Source organism: Chelonia mydas, chromosome 6 (genome assembly GCF_015237465.2).
Source record: "Chelonia mydas isolate rCheMyd1 chromosome 6, rCheMyd1.pri.v2, whole genome shotgun sequence".
NCBI lineage: Eukaryota > Metazoa > Chordata > Testudines > Cheloniidae > Chelonia > Chelonia mydas.
In genome coordinates, this window is record NC_051246.2 from 22,517,254 (window position 1) to 22,524,115 (window position 6,862).

Genomic DNA, 6,862 nt, shown 5'->3' on the forward strand with positions numbered 1-6,862 from the left:
CAACTAGAATTTGAACTGACATTTCTGAATATACTAAGTTAGAGATGTATAAAGCAGCTCCTTTTCAAAAAGTTTTACATCTTTATGTCTCTTTGCCAGCCCAATGATGTATCACATCAAGATTCTCCACAAGTAGATTTTACTCCCTAATGCTGGGCAGTCTCACTGTATTTAAAATCCATTAACAGTAATTAGATAGCACAGTGATAAATGCTTATTAAGCAGATATGTTTTGAACTGGCTTGTGAGAAAATTTTTAAGAGCAAGCATAATCAGATTTTCAATGGATATAATTTGAAAATTAGATAAACGCTTATTAGTAAAGCTGACTGAAAAGAAAAAGCCAGAGAATACATTCTACAACTGCCACTCATGACCAAGTTTTTCAGTAAGGACATTGGGGTAATGCTATCTATAATCAGTACATTTTCACTGACAGATTCCCCACTCTCCTACAGCAATTTTGAGGTCTACAGGGTAATATGGATCCTGATTTCCAGGATTTAGTGTTTTTTGGCCAGTGCCCATCACGCCTTTAAACTAAGTATGAGTCACCCAAGATGCAAAAAAAGTTCTATGCAAATGCCACCAGAAGCTTCCAAAAAATCCAGTGAAACTTCATTTGAATTACCAGCTAAGGCCATAAGAGGACATATGTACTTACTCACCATACTTAAAAAACAAAGAAATTGAATTGTTGATTATGAGTTACAACGCCCACAAACATTAACAATGCATTTAGAAATGCATATTCTGTCAAGTCATCACTAATTAAACTATGACCCAAAAATAAATGCTACTCTTTCATGAATGTCAACTGACTACAAAACTCAAAATTCCATAACTTTTCAAATCCATACATAGAGATTATTTGACATTCAAGAAACAGCAATGATTATTTTACCAAAAATTCTATCTTAAGTAATTGAATTTCACAGTTAACTATCCCTTAAATGGAAATACCGACAACCAAAATCCAAGTAAAAACAATACACCTACAAATCCATCACAACACAATTCTGACCCCCTGAAGTATGCACTTCTTTATACTTGATAGGTGTAGCACGGGGTAGGCAAACTTTTGGCCCAAGGGCCACATCTGAGATTAGAAGTTGTATGGCTGGCCATGAATGCTCCCAAAATTGAGGTTGGGTGCAGAAGGGGGTGAGGAGGTCTGGTTGGAGGTGGGGGCTCCAGGGTGGGGCAAGACATGAGGAGCTCAGGGTGCAGGAGGGTGCTCTGGGCTGGGGAGTGGGGTGCAGGGGGGCTGAAGGACTCTGGGATGAGGCTGGGAATGAGGAGTTTGGGGTGAAGGAGGGTGCTCTGGGCTGGGACCGAGGGGTTCGGAGGACAGGATGGGGAAGCAGGACTGGGACAGCGCTTACCTCAAGCGACTCCCGAAAGCAGCAGCTTGTCCCTTCTCGGGCTCCTATGAGGAGGTACAGCCAAGCAGCTCTGCACCCTGCCCCATCCATAGGCTCCACCGCTGCAGCTCCCATTGGCTGCAGTTCCCTGCCAATGGGAGCTCCGGGGACAGCGCCTGGGGTGGGGGCAGTGTCCAGAGCGAAGCCCCCTAGCTGCCCCTATGCGTAGGAGCTGGAGGACCACCATGTCCCTGCTTCTGGGGGCCATGTGGAGCGGCCCCCGACCCTGCTCCCCAGCTGGAGCACCAGAGCGGGGCTAGCCCCAGACCCCACTCCCCAGAAGGCGCTCGAGGGCTGGATTAAAATGGCTGGTGGGCCAGATCCGGCCCACAGGCTGTAGTTTGCCCACCCCTGGTGGAGCATGTTTACTGAAGCTATTCATTTCTTTGCTTTTAGTCCAAATTTCTTAAGTGATATAAAAACTGACCATAGCATTGCTTTATGTAAAAAGGGAAAATTTGTTTCAAAAATCATATTAAGGCTTCTGGGTAATGTGACAGGGTCGGGCCAGATGGCTACAGGAGAGTGATAAGAAGGCAGATATATTAGCCCCAGGTTAAGTAGGTCCCATTTCCCTGGGTAAGGTAACAGAGAAGGTTTCAGAACAATCAGGAACTTTCTGGAAACAATTAAGGCAGACAGGCTGATTAGAACACCTGCAGCCAATCAAGAAGCTGCTAGAATCAATTAAGGCAGGCTAATCAGGGCATCTGGGTTTTAAAAAGGAGCTCACTTCAGTTTGTAGTGCATGTGAGGAGCTGGGAACAAGAAGCTGAGAGTGAGAAGGCATACTACTGGAAGACTGAGAAGTACAAGTGTTATCAGACATCAGGAGGAAGGTCCTGTGGTGAGAATAAAGATGTTGGGAGGGGGCCATGGGGAAGTAGCCCAGGGAGTTGTAGCTGTCACGCAGCTGTTACAAGAGCCACTGTAGACAACTGCAATCCACAGGGCCCTGGGCTGGAATCCGGAATAGAGGGCAGGGCTGCTGGTGTGTGGGAGGTGCTGGGAGTGGGGAGCTAATGGGGGGCTGCTGATGTATTACTGTGGCTCTTTGGCAATGTACATTGGTAAATTCTAGCTCCTTCTCAGGCTCAGGTTGGCCCCAAATATACACTGCTCTGACATAGTAAGTATACAAACAGTCCAAACTAGTTAATATTTACTAACAAAAGTAGTGGATACCTAAAATTATATAACTAATTGTAATAATCTAGCTTGTCTTCGCTATTAAAGTTATCAATGAAATTACAATATGAGTTTTGAGACAAGAATCAAATGTCTCCTTGTTAATTCCCCCACTCCACCCCTGTATCTTCAAGCTACTGGTAAAGATGCCAGATTAGTTAGGACTCTTAAAGGCAAGTGTAAATAAAAACGGAAATCACCCACTCCAGATGTGAACATGGCTGGTTCACTAGTAACAAAAAAAAAACTTATGATATATCTATTGGTTTAAGAAATGCTTTTTGCTAGATTTAGAACATTTTTGCTTTCCCACCACCTAATACCTTAATCCCATTAGTAGACTATATTATTTGTATCACAGTGGCTTCTACTAAGCAGACTGTTCATTTATGTTTTAGAGGTGTGAGATAGACTGTATAGCTAAGCACAAATAATTTTACAATTTGTCAGTCTCAGTTTAGAGTATGTACAGGTTGCTGCAAAAAGTGAATTCAGATGCAGAAGTAGACTGGAATATCACTATTGTTTCAAATGTTGAGAGCAAGACCCTCTGATGGAAAAAGTCTGTCCACAGTTATGTGCATCAATCCATGAACACATTTGTTCAGAAACAATTCCTTCCAGCACACAGAGAACGGATGCTGTGAATGCTGGATTGCTACCATTTCTTCTCTGATAGAACCAATAGCAAAAGCACTAGTAAAGGATTTGATTACACAATACTGAAACGTGGGCCTTGTGTTCTCAACTGAAGTCAAAGAACAACTGACTTTTTAAAATGGGCTGTTTTAAAAATATAGATTTACTGGCGCTCCCTACACTACTGGATCAGAAGATGGTAATTCCTTCCCGCTCCCCCTGCTTTGAAAGAGATTCAAATGACCTTCCTGAAGTCCCCAAATTTCCCCCAAACTTGAGCACTATCCCTGGCTTAGTTTAAAACGAATACCTCATGATTAGGAAGGGGGACAACAAAACAGAGTAAAAAAACTGGATCTGCATTAACAGTCTCGGTACCCCATGCCAGATACCGGTGGCAGCTGTGAAACTTCCTAGCACAAACCCAAATAGTTTAAAATGTCCATTGTAAAACCAATAGTAAGGTCATCACAATGCTACATTTGTGACAACGTGAACAGGGGTCATCCAGATGTGGTAGTGGTGACAGTGGTACAGGATACAAAGGAAAAACCGCCAACTAGGAAGAAAAAGAGAAAAATGACTTGAAGAAAGCTGCAAAGGAAAGAAGGAAGGGCTTGGCTACAGACGAGATACTGCAAAAAGGGAAAAATAGCTAAAGGAAAACAGTTGAGTCCTACAAAAACAATGTAAGTAAGCCTTTCTGAAGGGGAGAGGTATCAGGGAGAGAGAAGATGACAGACTAAAGCACTTAGGAACCACCAAATATTTAAACCGATGCCTTATGGTGGCAGGAGGGGAGAGAAGGAGAGGAGGGAGAGAAGTTGTCCCTATAGATGAAATTTAATAGCAATGTTTCTTACCTGTTAACAAAAGTTTTAAAAAAGTTAAAAAAACAAAACGATTTGTATTCTCCGTGGCTCCTTGCCCATTACAGGATATCCTGGCAACAGCAAAATCTTTCAATCTACAATATTAGCAGATTAGCAGGACTGAATTAGGTTAAGATGAAGTAGATTTCTTCCTATAAGAAAAAAACAAGACATTTTATAATTTCATAATGTTAACAGGTTTCCATTAAACAGCTCAAATAGCAGTAACAACATGAAGGTTCTGAGCTACTGGGGACTGAGAATATGAAGGAAGAGAGGGAGGGAGGAGACTTGTTTGGAAGAAACTGAACCTGATCCCGTAAGTCATTTTTTTACATAGATGGTCTTCTGAACAATTTTAGAAGAAAGCTTTTGTGGCTGTTTCTAGTCTGTTCAATATTCCCCCTTTTCTCTGCCATCTCCGGTTTTGAACAAGAATTTGGGCATTCTTCATATTGTTGTGGGTATATGTAACTATCTTAAACAGTTTTGACCCTCTGTGATTGAAGACTATATATTTAAGACACTGCTTTTTACCTTCAAAAAGGGAAAAATTTGGTCAATACCTATAGTTGTGTGTATTTGAGGATCTCATCTAACTGAATTTATACTCACCTGCCTGCATTCCCTCATATTTAGGGAGCAGAGCAACATTCTCCCTTTTTTTATGGTCTTGCTCTATCATGCTGTTTGAGAATCTATTATACTTAGTGCTGATCTACACAAACTTACATGAAAATAAAGAGATGCACATTAAGAGATTTAGTTATTTTGGCATAAGTCTGCATGGGCACTTCAGAATAAAACAAAAGTGGCAAAAGTTAGTTCACCTAAAGTTGGACAAATCAATTTTAGCCACTTATTATGAAATAAGGGTGGCCACAGAGTTGCACTGAACAAAAACCATGTTTTAAAACAGATTTAGTTAAACTGGTGTAAGCTAGGTCTCCTAAGTGACCAGTCCTTAAAATTGGGAGAGTTCTTAGTTTGCCACTCAAAGGAATACAGACACTGAGGCACCAGCAGCTGGTCTCAGAACAAGGCTCACCTGCTTGTGCCTCAAAGTGGCAAATGGAAAATTTCTTACCAATAATTTCCTTTGTTAGCAGCATCACCCACAATTCTGGATATCTGGGCTGCTTTCCTCTCTCTGCAGCTCCTGCAGGCAGATCAGCATTTTGGAGCTGCATGGTCTGGCCGGCCCCCTCAACTCCTGCTTGCTTCCAGGTGAGTTATTCTCAAACTGTAAAACCTGCCTATCATTACCAAATATTCTAGAGATAAAGTAATGTACAGTAGACCAAGGAAGATGGTCTTATGGTAACAATTTCACTTAATACTCGACCCTTGACTGATGAGCCATCCAGGGGTGGGAAGAATTGTGGGAGAGACTGCTAGCAGAAAGGAAATCAGTTAGAAATTTTCCATTCTGCAGCCCAGGATCTCCCACAATTCTTGACCACTCGTAAGTAGCAAGCAGATGTAGAGATGGTTATAGAAAAGATCAGAAAGGAAAAACAGTATCCCTCCCCATCTATAATATTTGCTCCAAAGGCAAAACAATTTCCAGATCACTTACATGCAGTACCCTCCTACCAAAAGGATACCTCTGCAGAACACAGGAAGTCCACTTTGTAGTGCTTTGACAAAAATGGTAGCATTTGACCAAGTGGCTGCCTTACAAAATTTCCCACAATGGATGCATTAGCTCTTTCTGCTCAAGAGGTCTCCAGGAATCACATGGAGTGTGCCCTGACACATTCTGGAACTGGAATCTCCAATGCCTTTTACTCTTTCACAGTGCACTGTCTAATCCATCTCACAGTAGAGGATTTGGAAATTCTGATTCCTTGGCATTTTGAATGGAAGGATACAAACAGGGCCCTCACTTTCCTTGTGGACTCTGAGGTAAATTTTCAGAGCCCTTTGACATCTAAGGTGTGCCATCTCTCCTCAGTGGGATGCTGTGGCCTTGGACAGAATGAAGGTAGAACCATCTCTTGGGAACTGTGGAAACAAGAGTTCATCTTCAGGATAAATGATTCTGACCACCACTTTGTTCTTATGAAACACACACTAAATAGAGCATATTGCCTGCTCTGACACTCACCCGAAGGATGTGATGGCTATTAGAAAGCAAGTTTGGATGAACAAAAAAGCAGACACCTGACATCCAATGGTGCTATGTTGGAGATCTCTGAAGCCTTATTAGAGAAAATCCAAGATAGATGGAATTCCTGGATTTCTATGATTTGCTTTACGTTCCTGTCACCATCCGCAAAACTTGAAAGCGTACTCCTTTATCTGGTCCAAGGCAGATTTTCTTCTAGAAGAAAGAAGTGTTCTAATGACTTTGGAGGACAGACCCAACAATACTGCACTTCCCTTTTGTTAGGCATGCTATTCGATGCAGCCAGTTCATATATAGATGAAGCAGAAGACCTTATGAGATGTCCTGAATCTTTGGGGGCTGTAATGGCAGTCCCAATTTCAGCTCTAAGTCAAAAATCAGGGTCTCTTCAGACAATGTTACTGTAATCTGTTCTAGTTTTATTTTCTGGACCACCTTCCCTAACAACAGGAAGGATGGCGCACACACAGACACGTCGCCTTGTGCCCATCTGTGTGATAGGGCATCTGTTTGCATCGATCTGGGGTCCACTTCCTTAGTGAAGAAGTACTTTGGTCTCTAACAGCTATGTGATTTGCAAATAAAGTCAGTTGAGGACAGGCCAAATG

General features: G+C 42.1%; 1 protein-coding gene across 1 annotated transcript in view; it reads right to left on the reverse strand.

Moving 5' to 3' along the window:
- Nucleotides 1–4,275, reverse strand: part of PPP6R3 (protein phosphatase 6 regulatory subunit 3) — a 100,998-nt gene extending 96,723 nt beyond the window's left edge. The window contains 1 exon segment of the mRNA XM_037899523.2: nt 4,115–4,275. The gene's annotated coding sequence lies outside the window, so the exon portion shown is untranslated.
- Between the last annotated feature and the right edge of the window lie 2,587 nt (nt 4,276–6,862).